This window comes from Armigeres subalbatus, unplaced genomic scaffold, assembly GCF_024139115.2.
Source record: "Armigeres subalbatus isolate Guangzhou_Male unplaced genomic scaffold, GZ_Asu_2 Contig1532, whole genome shotgun sequence".
NCBI lineage: Eukaryota > Metazoa > Arthropoda > Insecta > Diptera > Culicidae > Armigeres > Armigeres subalbatus.
This window is the reverse complement of record NW_026942321.1, coordinates 11992-24969: the sequence shown is the minus strand read 5'-3', so window position 1 is coordinate 24969 and position 12978 is coordinate 11992. Positions and strand designations below refer to the sequence as shown.

Sequence of the window (12978 nt, the reverse complement as noted above, 5' to 3'; positions counted from 1 at the left end):
AGCTGAGACTGACTGTACTTTTAAATGGTTGCTTCTCCGTGAATGGTCATAACTTATGTAAATTGTGCTACGATCCAAGTGAATAAAGGTTGGTATTTACTACATACGGGTCCAGTCAGTTGTGAAAGGAGAGAAATGTTAGCGTGGTTATTGTTGCTACTAGAGACCGAGAAAACCTCAGAATCCGTACATTAGCACGAAAAGGAAATTTATTTATCTTGATAAGGTAGATGACCAAAAGTATGGATCGAGGATTCACTTAAAAAAATATGTACACTGCCAAAAATATCTATATAAAATAATTGGGTCGCCGTTATAAATTTTTGCAATAGCTCCACCCTAATATAATCGATATAAAACCACACATGAATTAAATAATTGCTAATTCGAGACCACACATAAAGTTTATTTGGATATATATTTTATTAGTAGTTCGCATGGAGAATGGTTATGTGTGCGCTAATATACAGCATAAGTTAAATCTATGGATTTTTGCCAATAAAAATGTGTGGATTTTTAGTAGTGTAGCCTATTTGACATTATGTGAAGTAGTTGTTTAGTCTTCGCCAAACCTCCTGTATAAGGCATAAGCGGTAGTCAATAGACTGCCGAGTTCATCTCCAAAAATTGAGAAAAGAAGTAAAGATATGAGAGAATAATCGCAGAAATATGCGAATATGAAGCATTTTATAATGAGTGTAGCCCATGCGGATGTCTGGTAGTAAGCCTATGAAAGAGAAAAATGTTGAAAGCTTCTAAGAGTTTATTGGAAACTGCAGGAATCACAAATATACCCACGTTTGCATAAAATCTTAGAAGTTAGAAAGAAAACTGGAAAACTATAAATAGTACTGAACTCCCTTAGAGATTTTTGGGTAATCATAAGCTTCACTGATAGATCGTAGCTGTTTCCGAATATTTCAAAGGGTTCGAGTTCTTAGATAATTGCTTGAGACCATCAAATATTTTATAAAATTTAAAGACTGTCTTTACAGGGAATTTATAACTTAACTGAGGATGTCCGAAAAAATCTCTAGAAATGTCTAGGGGATCTTCGGAAAGTCTCTAAAAGAATTCAATAGATTTGATAATCCAGTTTGTCCTACCCACGTCTCAGAACGTGACGGCGCCTCTGATCGAGATTGACGACCAGTTTCCTTACCTTTGGCCCAAAAGGACGTGGACAAATTCTACGGAGCATAACTAGCTCTTGCGAATTCTAAAAACTTTTTCCGAGTAGTCATCTTGTTCTTTTGAATAACGATTGTAAAATATCACGGTATCCCCAACGCTATCAAGGATTATAAATCGTGTCAAAACCGAATACCGTGGAGGTATTATATTCTGCGCATTTAAGAAAATTTCGAAAAAAAATCGTTGTTATCGAGAAACCATAATGATTTATGAATACCTTTATGTAGTAGTTGTGTAACTATAATCCACGGAAGGAACAGAAAGTATATTTTGTGCCATATTCTGCGCAATATAAAATGATATCTATAAGATCTATATGATCTGCTTTTGCACTTTGCTTTTAAAAAAAATGAGTCCAAATCTTTTTTTTTTGCTCAAATTCGAGAAAAAAATGTTTATGTGCGTTTTAGCGCTGCTGCTAATGGAGGCCATTTTTTGACATTTTCGATTTTACCGATTTTGTTTTTCTTCATATATTCCCGTTATCAACGCTAATTTATTGCTTTATTATGTGCCCATGACAACAATAAATTTTCAACATTTTGATGACATGTAAGTAAATATAATAGGTAGCAAAGAAAATTTTAAAAAATGTTTTAGTGTCAAAGTGCGCAGAATTAGGAGCCGCACAGAATAAGGCACGCTCACGGTATGTATCTTTATGGATATTTGAAAAAAAAAGTTTTTTTTGCAATTATGTATAATACAACATCCGCCATTACGCAATTTTGTCCCAGGTACCCGCATAGACTATCAAAGGTACCTACAAGAAGAATACTCTACGATCTGCTGATCGATCCGGCCGGAAAAACCTTTGTGCAAATGTTTCCAATTTGAGAGAGGCCAGTTGTTTAAACAAAATTCTTGTGAGATCCAAGGATTTCCAAGTTGGCAAAATTTACAAGCCAAATAAAGATAATGAATTTTTGAATTAGAGCACTTATATGATACGCATTTCCCTGGACGTGTCGACATATAATCATCGTATGTTCTTGATGTCTTTTCATGTAGAAATGGGTCTTGGGCTCAAGCTCGTAGAAACATGTTGCGGATCAAGCAATTGTTGGTCACTAAGGGTGACTACCAGTTGTTTATACCAACTAATAACTACGGACTATTTTTTCATTCCAATTCAAACCGTTAATCCACGTTTATAATAAAGAGCTGTTCCAAGTTACAGAAGTTTGGTCTTTTCTTGACTGCAAAGTTCTACGGACGTCAATAAAACATAACTACTGAATCGATTTAATGGGCACTTGACAGTTTTGCTCCTTACAATTCTCAATGAGAGGATGGAATTTACCCCGTTCTACTTCAGAGAAGTTTTGAGCACATCAAACATGCATAACATAGCAGTTATGTGAAGAAAAATAAAAATGAAATGAAATGAAATTTGACTCACCCTTGAATTGAATCGTGGATAAGACTTGGGAATTTGAGTTTTTCCCAACACTGGAAACCAGATCGGAAATCTTTCATAATAATTACATCATCCATCAACCCAGGATATATTTCGGCTATTTCAAAGCATGGAGGGCTTTGTGCAATTCTCTACAAGGGTCCGGAAATCCTGGTCAACAACATAGCTTGGAAAATCTGCCTGAAACATTCTTCGACAAGATAATGCCAGAGATGGACAGAAACGACTTTAAATCTGCGGACAATATGGTGGTCTAGCCACGATGTGATGAATGGCAAAGCACTTCTTATTCTTCATAAACCTATATGAATGAAAAACTATTAATTGTAAATTTTTACTTGAAATAATTCGTAAAGTGCGATTATCGCGAGCTAAATAAAAAAAATCCGTGGTTTTCGCGATAAAATTTGAACGAACTCAAAGGGTAAATCCCAGAAATCCTGTAATAAGTACGTCTACCGGCTAATCGCTGCACTAGAAACTGGTAGAACACCGCGCCTTCTACCGAACGGCAGGGAAAAACACCGTAAACAAGCCCTTTTATTCCTGAAATCAGCGGAATACTGAATAATGTTTACGTTTGCAACTTTCGCCCTTTTAAAACAACGATCTCGATATGTTCCAAACTTTCACTTTCATCGTATGGATAACCCCAAGCAGGAGCACCAATTGGGAAGACAGTCTACTTGCGCTTGGAAACGTTTTCCGTCAGAAGAAAATTCATGTTCACTACTTACACAATCTCTTTTGTAGCCATCGGTCTAGTTGTTTCACTGCACTGATTCAAGAGGAACAAACTGCACGCAAATCTGCGCGAAATTAAAGGAAATTTTGTATTGAAAATTGATATTTTATTTAGCAACGATAACTCAGTTACAGCAACAACTGCTTCATCGTCATTTCGCGAAAATTTGAGGGTTCTTCTTCTTCTTTCTATACGTGTTTTGAAAGGCGCAAGATAAAAATGGAAGGTTCTACTGTTTACGTCGTTACCAAATCATTGGTAGCATACACTGAAAACCAAAACTACCCAAAAGTGGGTTGTTTGCACTCAAAACCGTGGTTTGGGCCAATAACCCAAATTTGAGTAAAATGATTTTTCTGGCACTAGGTAGTTTGCCTTTAATCCCATGTAAACAATTTACCCAAAGCTGAGTTTAATTTATCCAAAGCGGACCTTGATCAACCCAAAATAGAGAATATTGAATTTACTCAAATTTGAGTTATTGGGCTGAGCAACCTCGGTGAGGTGTTTGCATCTTGCTCTAGTTTTGATAGCAATCATGGGAAAGAAAGGGAAAACTACCCAAATTTGGGTAAATTTTTTCAGCGATATTCTCAATAGTGCGTATATTGAACTCAAAGTTTGGGTTGATTTATCTGTCCGTGTACACGCATATCCAGCATTTTACAAGCGCTAATGGCCGCCACAATCAAGCTCAGTTTTTGGTAGGGTGGAAACAGTTTGAAGTTTGGCTTGTGTCGTTTGACACAAAAACGATAAGTTTCCATCATCAAAATGATTAAATCATGATGATGATGATTGCTGCGATGTCAAACGACACAAGCCAAACGTCAAATCGATTGCACCCCACTACACGGTTAGATGACTTTACCCATTAATGGGTATTCTGTTATTGTTGATATTATTCTCACCGTGAAAAATTCACCCATTTTCTTGAAAAAGTGCCTCTACCCATTAAAATGGGGAGAGACACTTTTGTGAGAAAATGGGTGAATTTTTCACGGTGGGAATAATATCAACAATAACAGAGTACCCATTAATGGGTAAATTTATCTAACCGTGTAGAACATGAGTTAAATTGTGGCGGCCATTAGCGCACGTAAAATGCTGGATAGCCAGAAACACCCGACACGGAGATTAAATCTAAGAAATTTTCTCATTCTTATCATTATATCAAGCATAATTTTTCATAACGACGTATGTAACAATTATGAGGATTAGAGAAATCCTTTGCAGAAAGTTGGCAAAACTTTTTCTAAAACTGTTTTAAAATTAAATCTTTTTTCAATACTTTTTTCCGCTGGCATGCATCATTACTAAGCATATGCGGTATTTCGAAAAATTTCGTTTCAGGTGGTTCGAAACGAAATTCCGCGGAATTTCGCGGAATTTCAGCATGGCGAAATCAAATTTCTTGATTTCGTTTCGTTTCGTAAAATTACAAAAATTTCGCCTGAAAAAACTAGCTTGAAACGAAATTTAACGGAATTCCGCGGAAATTCGAAACAAATTTGGTCTTAAACCATACTGTCTCGTACGGTCGTGTATTATCAAAATTTTTGGCTGCGCCGCAGAACAAAATCATAAAGCTGTTTTAAAAAATTAATGTTAATTTTTTTTATTAACGCCTACTACATAATCCCATTATAAATCGACAAATGAGCCGGTGCCAGCGAAAGTGGTACATAAACCATTTTTGTGTTTGACACCACCGGCTTCTGTTTGCAAAGAAAAAGTGATTTTTTGACAACTAAATCTGGAGATATGCGCTTTTTAACTTCTGGTATATATCACAATGGCAATTTCGTTCATTCAATGTATGAAATACGAAAAACCTGATTTTCGAAAGCTTCACATTCATTATCTTCTATCCAGCTGGATTTTAATTGAATGAAACGGAGGGTCTTCAGCCTCTTTGAGACCCGAACTATTGATGAGAGTTCCACAGGTAGAAAACTACTTCTACTACTACTATAAATTATACAAGGATAAAGCTATTTTTAACTCAAATGGATAGCATTGAACCAAGGGCCTCATACGCCTGTCACTGGCGAACAAAGCTCGTGTACTCTGCATCGAAGCTTAGAACCACTGTTAGGGCGCAATCGTTAATGCGAACATTTTTATATTCGGTTAGTTACTACAAATAAATTCTTTTCCGAGTCCCTTTAATCAAGCAGGTATCTCAAGCATACTACATCGTCATATTGCTACATGATTGAGTGTTTAATTTGGATAAAATATCGTAAACAAAAGTGTGCATAAAAATTCCCTCGCCATAACAAAAAAGGTGGTAGAGAATTAACACTGTTGTTTACATTTTAGAACCTGCACATGTCGGGGTAGGGATTCAGTGCTCCGCCTTCTCCCCCTGCATTTAACTAGTTAATGTTTACAGTTAGAGCTTATTTTTTATTGTTGAACGCTTTCTATACTGCCGTAATCTGGAAATGTGACGTAACAGCCATTTTACAACATGCATGTTTTCCATTTTTCTGTTAAAAAGCTCGATGAGTAGTACTCGCTAACATCATTTTTGGAAAATGGCGTATACGTCACTTTTTCAGATTACGGCAGTATAGTATACGAGTTCTCTTACTTATTCTGTTCTCATACTGCGTTTAAATTTATAAGGTAAAGCTGTTTTTATTTTTATTTATATAAAATTTTCTCAGTTTCTGAGCGGATTGTATCCACCGTCGACCAAATATAAGATAAACTGAAAAAAGTAGCATAATTTTTGTTATATTCAGGAATGTTGGTGACACCTCTCTGTCTCAGCGTCTAACCAGTAGGACGATATATCCATTCTAGTGGCATGTAAACGGGAAGTACCACTTTTTTATTCAGTAATGTAAAGAAACGTTTGGATAGAACTCATGACACTTTTCTGGTCTTATGCTGGTTATGAGTATGCGCAACAGATGTTAACCCTATTTTGATTTTCAATATGGTATTTGTCAAGAAAGTTCGCATATTTCTTATTACTACATCAGTCATAACGTTGGTACAGTTGAGTTGCAGAAAATTGCAACTTTGAATTTTATTTTCGAAGTTTTTGGAAAAATGTGTCCTGTAAAATTTGTTCAATGTGACATGTACCACTTTTGCTGGCACCGGTTCAAATACGTCTTCGGTATTTTGTTAGAAATGTCCAACAGAAAAGGAAAAATATCTTTAACTATTCTATACCATTTTTTTTCAAAAGTGATCCGATCCGACTCAATATTTAAAACGTCAAGCTCAGATTTTACGTTGGATTGATTTGAAACACGGTTTTCGTCTTCGAGTTTTCAAAATAACTTCGTTTACAATAAATATTTAGTTGCTTACCAAGGTGGCTTAACATGAATTACTTTTCCAACAAACCAAAGATTCCTTTCCCGTGGCGCTCACGGAGATGCAGAGCATTCCTCTTATAATCTCATAATAATGAGTATCAAACTAATTTTCTCTCCTAATCCTAAATTGACTGTAATGGCGTGAGCGGCTCATACTGTCCATAGCAGCTGTTTCTTGCATTCAATTGGAGTCGATTGAGAATGAAAATTTGACAACAATTTTTGCATGCCTCATATGCACAAATACATATACAAGGACAAACAGGCAATAGCTTGGTTCGTCGAGTTAATTGTATATGAGACTATGGGTGTCCGAACCTTCTTAAAAAGCTTGAATCTGGAAGGAAATTATATCCTTTTGTTACAAGTTTTTGTATGAGACAATTATTTCTTCATGCCTGGCAAACTAAAAAAACATTCTTACTGACATAAAGCTGAACTGATATAAAATTGATCAGATTCGGGAGCATCCACTCCACGATGAATTCCTTTGAAAGTGGGACAACAAATTCTGGGGTATCACCTTTTCGCCAATGGTAAACGGGAACACGGCGGTTTATCACAGACTGCTTATATAATTTTACTATAATTTTATTGGTCGCAAAGCAGTTATTTGACTTTAAGAAAATGAAATCAAAATACATGAGTGGGGTACTCAGACAGAAAGTATTTATATTTTGCACCAATCGCCAATGAAGAATTGTACTGAAACATCATGAGAGCAATTTATAAAACTAAGTCTTTTAGTATGGAATTAATATTTCAATACTGTTTTTTGGTCCCGTCCACTTCTAGTGGACGGAAATTATTATCGCTAACATGATATCGCGCAAAATATAATTGCCAATTCACTTTAAATCTATGTATTTTTTGGAATTGCAATTCACTTCAAATTAATTACATTTTTTAGTGAATTGAGAACGGTGAGTACCATGACTAACAAATCATTTAACTTCTACAATCGAAACTAGATGGAAAATATCCGCATATGTTTTCATGTAACTCTTAAGTGAAAATCATTTTGAGTGTACATAATATAAAATCAATTCAAGAAAAATTCCGCGGAAAAAAAAAATAAATTTCGTTTCGTTTCGAAAAATTTCGAATTAAATGGACGTTGATTTCGTATCGTTTCGAAGTCTCGAAAGTGAATCTATTTTTCGTTTCGTTTCGTTTCGAATCAACAAAGACATTTCAAATTTCGTTTCGTTTCGTTTCGTCAGGAAAAAGTGTCTTATCGCATACCCTTAATCATTACATGACACGTAATAAGCGTGCTTCACAGCAAAGCTCAATTCATTCAAATTCACTGTGAAAAACGATAAAATTAAACATACACCGGTATGCTACACCTTGCTACACGTACGTCGGTGTACATTGGTCGGTTTTCCATAGTGCACGATTGACGCAACTGCAGTTTTGTTTTGTTTTGCTTTTTTTGTTACATAGGTCGCTCTTAGTTCCCATATGTTAAAGCGACGTATGTAACAGTGAGACTTCAAAAATAGAAATTTTTACATACGTCGATTCGCAAAAAGATTGAATTAAAGAATTTTAAGATCTGAAATCAGTAAAATCGATGCGTATTATATAAAGCCGCGTGTGATTGTCACGTTATATTCATTTATTTAGGGTCTGTCTCATTTGGAGAATTAAACTGAAATTAAACTTAAAAGTGACATTTCAATATTATCAAATAACCCTGCTCGCAGAGCAAGATTACTTTTGACAGATACCGAATCATTTTGCATCGATGTCTTATTGGAATTGCTGGGCAGCACCAGCCATTCTTATTACCGGGTTATTTGCTAATTTTCAAACTGTCACTTTTAAGTTTAATTCTCCAAATGAGACAGACCTTAGTTGACGTTATATTAAAAACCCCTTTTTGTTTACTTTTGTTACATACATCGTTATGAAAAATTATGCTTGATATATAATTAACATAACGGATCATACATTGCAGAGTTTTGATATAGTTACTTTTTTGAAATATTGTACTTCCAGTTGAAAACCGAAGTGAGCTCTCGCGACGATTGAGTTTTTCCTTATTTCCTGATGTCGCAACTGCATCGCGACTAGTGCGCATCTATGCCACCGCCGTGCGCCGTGATGCGCACTAGTCGCGACGTAGTTGCGACAAAAGGAAACGGGAGAAAACTCGATTGTCGCGAGAGCTCACTTCGGTTTTCAACTGGAAGTACAATATGAACTATTAAAGTTCAGATTAACTTTTATCCAATATATCATGGTGTGTGAAACCAAAATATGTTTCACGTTTTTATTATTTATCGTGATGTCTGTTTTCGCCTGTTTGGCAACACTCCATGTTTTGACAGCTGTTTGACATTTCACACATCGGAAAAAATTTTCATCATCCGCGCAGCGAATGTGAGTTTTGTGGAAATCAGCCGAAACGATTGTTGTGTAATAAATCCGGTAGAATATGCTACTTGGCCGCTTCGGGATAAAGATAGAAAACGAATGAACCGCGTTGTCCAGTAGCTAGTGAACGGGATCCAAAAAGTGCAGAAATAATGGCCTACCGCTTACTAACCTCGGCTCGAAAGCTAGAATCGACATTGGCAGGGCTCGGTCGACAACATCGTACCGTCAACACGACCGATTGCGACCAGGTTAGAAAATTTAATTCCTTATAAATAATTTGTTATTGATTATTGAACAATAATCTGCTGGTATTCAATTTTCATCAGATCAAGCAAATGAATGTGCGACTCATTCTCTGTTGCAGATTATCCGTAGTCTGAGTTATCTTCAATCGAGTAAAAACAAAGTTTGGAACGAATTCCTACACAGGATTCAACTGTTCTGTGAGAAACCCCCGAAAGGTTTCGAAAAATATTACAAACCAGGAGGTGCCAGGAAAGGCGCTGCCGCTGAAGAAGCATCCAAGGGTGCGAAACCAGAACTTTCGAATCCCTCGAAAAGTGCAGCAGGGTCACAGCAGCAGCAGCAACCTCCGAAAAATGACTGGAATTTGGGTATGTTTGGACCTCAACCAGCTAGAGGCAAAAGTGGTGGAACAGGGGGCGGCGGAGGCAGCGGGCGTCCTATTGGCGGTGAGGGTGGCGACAAGGAGAAAATGATGGTCTTTGGAGCGCTAGCTGGAGTGGCACTAATATCTGCCATTGCGTATTTTGAGATGGGATATAAAGAAATTGCTTGGAAGGAGTTTGTCAATAAGTAAATAATATTGTATTCTACATTTCTGTAGATTTAACATATTTCAATTAATGTTTAGCTACCTTGCTCGAGGAATCGTGGATAAATTGGAGGTCGTCAATAAAAAGTGGGTTCGTGTTCGATTAACAGCAGGCAACACCTCGGACTCGGTGGGTCATCAGTATTCACATTCATTTTTTAGATGCGTTCTTTATGTTTTCGTTCATTTCAGGGCACACTCTGGTTCAACATTGGCAGCGTGGATTCCTTTGAACGCAACCTAGAGAATGCACAAACGGACATGAACATTGAACCGGTTAATTTTGTCCCGGTAATCTATCGTAGTGAAATCGAAGCCGCTAGTCTTACCGGCCTCTTACCAACGCTGTTAATCATTGGTTTCCTGATCTATATGATGCGAAGATCGTCGGAAATGATGGGCGGCCGTGGTGGACGTAAGGGTGGTGGCCTTTTCGGTGGAGTCATGCAGTCTACGGCAAAATTGATCAATGCAAACGAAATCACTGTTGGTTTTAAGTGAGTACAAGTCTTTTTTTGTTTTGAGAACCTAAAGTTAGGTTTGTTTATGATAAAAATATTCAGCTGGGTGTCCAATTAGCCAGTGTGGTGAACCTTGGCGAGGGTCATTGAAAATATTTGGCCAAGACTCTCGAATTCATCGAATTCCCCTTTGAAGTAATTCAAATGTTTTTATTTTTGTTAAGAAATATGAATACTAGCTGGAACATCAACATTAAAGAAGAGTTGCTTAGATATGGCAATAGTACAAGTACATATATTTCGATCCTACATTTAATATTTAATTCATCTTTTGTTCTGATTCCAGAGACGTAGCTGGTTGCGAAGAGGCTAAAATAGAAATTATGGAGTTTGTCAATTTCTTAAAGAACCCCCAACAGTATATTGATTTGGGAGCAAAGATCCCGAAAGGCGCCATGCTGACCGGACCACCGGGCACCGGTAAAACTCTCCTTGCTAAGGCGACGGCCGGAGAAGCCAATGTTCCTTTCATTACCGTGTCAGGGTCGGAGTTCTTAGAAATGTTCGTCGGAGTTGGTCCTTCCCGTGTGCGTGACATGTTTGCTATGGCCCGGAAGCACGCGCCCTGTATATTGTTCATCGATGAAATCGATGCTGTTGGACGAAAACGTGGCGGAAAAAGCTTCGGCGGTCACTCGGAGCAGGAGAACACTTTGAACCAATTGCTCGTCGAGATGGACGGGTTCAATACCACTACTAATGTCGTTGTTTTGGCTGCTACCAATCGAGTTGACATCCTGGATAAGGCACTGTTACGTCCCGGACGCTTCGATAGACAAATTTTCGTACCAGCACCGGACATCAAAGGTCGTGCCAGTATTTTCAAAGTGCATTTGGGTCCACTGAAGACTGACTTGAACAAAATGGATTTGGCGAGAAAAATGGCTGCACTCACACCTGGTTTCACTGGAGCTGACATTGCCAACGTTTGCAATGAAGCTGCTTTAATTGCCGCTCGTGACTTGAACGAGTCTATTAATTTGAAACACTTTGAACAAGCAATAGAGCGTGTTATTGCAGGAATGGAAAGAAGACAAACGTCCTGTCACCGGATGAGAAACGCACGGTTGCATACCATGAAGCTGGCCACGCCGTATCCGGTTGGTTCCTAGAGCATTCCGATCCTCTGCTCAAAGTTTCAATTATTCCTCGCGGAAAAGGGCTTGGTTACGCACAGTACTTACCGAAGGACCAATATCTGCTGACCACCGAACAACTATTCGATCGCATGTGCATGACCCTTGGTGGCCGAGTTTCGGAGGAAATTTTCTTCAACAGGATTACCACTGGTGCTCAGGATGACCTTAAGAAGATCACCGATAGTGCTTATGCCCAGGTATTTTTCATATTATACGATATAGTTCGTAGCCTTAATAGGCTATAATGTTTTGCCTCATTTCTCGGATTATAAAATATTGTTGTTTATTTGTTGTTCGGGGTTGTTCAACAATTTATTGAACTAAAGTTTGGGCTAATCCCCGCAGATATTAATTGAATTCAATTGGCTTTTTTCGGTTACTTTTAGTAAAAAAAAACCTTTTTTTCTGCGCGGTACGCGTTTCGGTTTTTTTCAGCCGTCAGCCGTGATTCGCTAAAGCGACCATTTCCCATGCTCGTTCAAACTCATCTGGTTCAGTTTGACCAAGGATGGGAAATGGTCGCGTTAGCGAATTACGTCTGAAGAAGTTACTGTGGTGTATATAAAACCAATTTTGAATTTTTCAGATAACTCGCTTCGGAATGAACAGAAAAGTCGGCCAGGTCAGTTTCGATTCACAGTCCGGTGATCCGATGTTTACCAAGCCCTACTCGGAGCAAACAGCGCAGCTGATTGACGAAGAAGTTCGGAAGCTAATCGACGGTGCATACAAACGGACAGTTGATCTACTGGTCAAGCATAAATCTGACGTGGAGAAGGTTGCTGAGCGATTGCTCAAAAATGAAATCCTCAGTCGGGATGACATGATTGAATTGCTTGGAAAGCGGCCGTTCCCAGAAAAATCTACCTATGAGGAGTTTGTCGAAGGCACTGGCTCTTTTGAGGAAGATACAACACTTCCGGAAGGCTTGTCAAGCTGGAACAAGGAAAAGGCGCCCGTAGAGGAGCACGATTCGAGCAGTAAAAAGCCAACTGAAACGACGAAAGCATAGTAGAAATATGATTGTTATAGCAGTATATGTAACAAACAAGAAAAGTGTATCGGAGTCAGACGGGCGGCTTGAATAAATCACCAATTGTTAAATGAGATGTATCATGTTCAATGTATTTTATTTGATTCGAAAATTTAATTGTAGTTTATAAAATACTAAAACTTTATTAATCTGTGTTTTCTGATACTTATGCCAAAAATAAGACAGGGTCTTCATGGAGAAATCAGCAGAATTCGAAGGAGTTTCACTATTTTACAAAAGTTACCGCTTTGGGTGGCCATTTTGCCCCACTTTCCCCTTAATCTCGGCCTCTATTCACTTCAATCGTGTAATTCTTAGAATGAACTGGGGATAGAGTTGAAAACGCGTGCCCGCCTTGTAAT

The 12978-nt window shown here is 37.8% G+C and overlaps 1 pseudogene; it reads left to right on the top strand.

Moving 5' to 3' along the window:
- Positions 1 to 9042: 9042 nt before the first annotated feature.
- Positions 9043 to 12692, top strand: LOC134202932 (AFG3-like protein 2; annotated as a pseudogene).
- Positions 12693 to 12978: the final 286 nt, after the last annotated feature.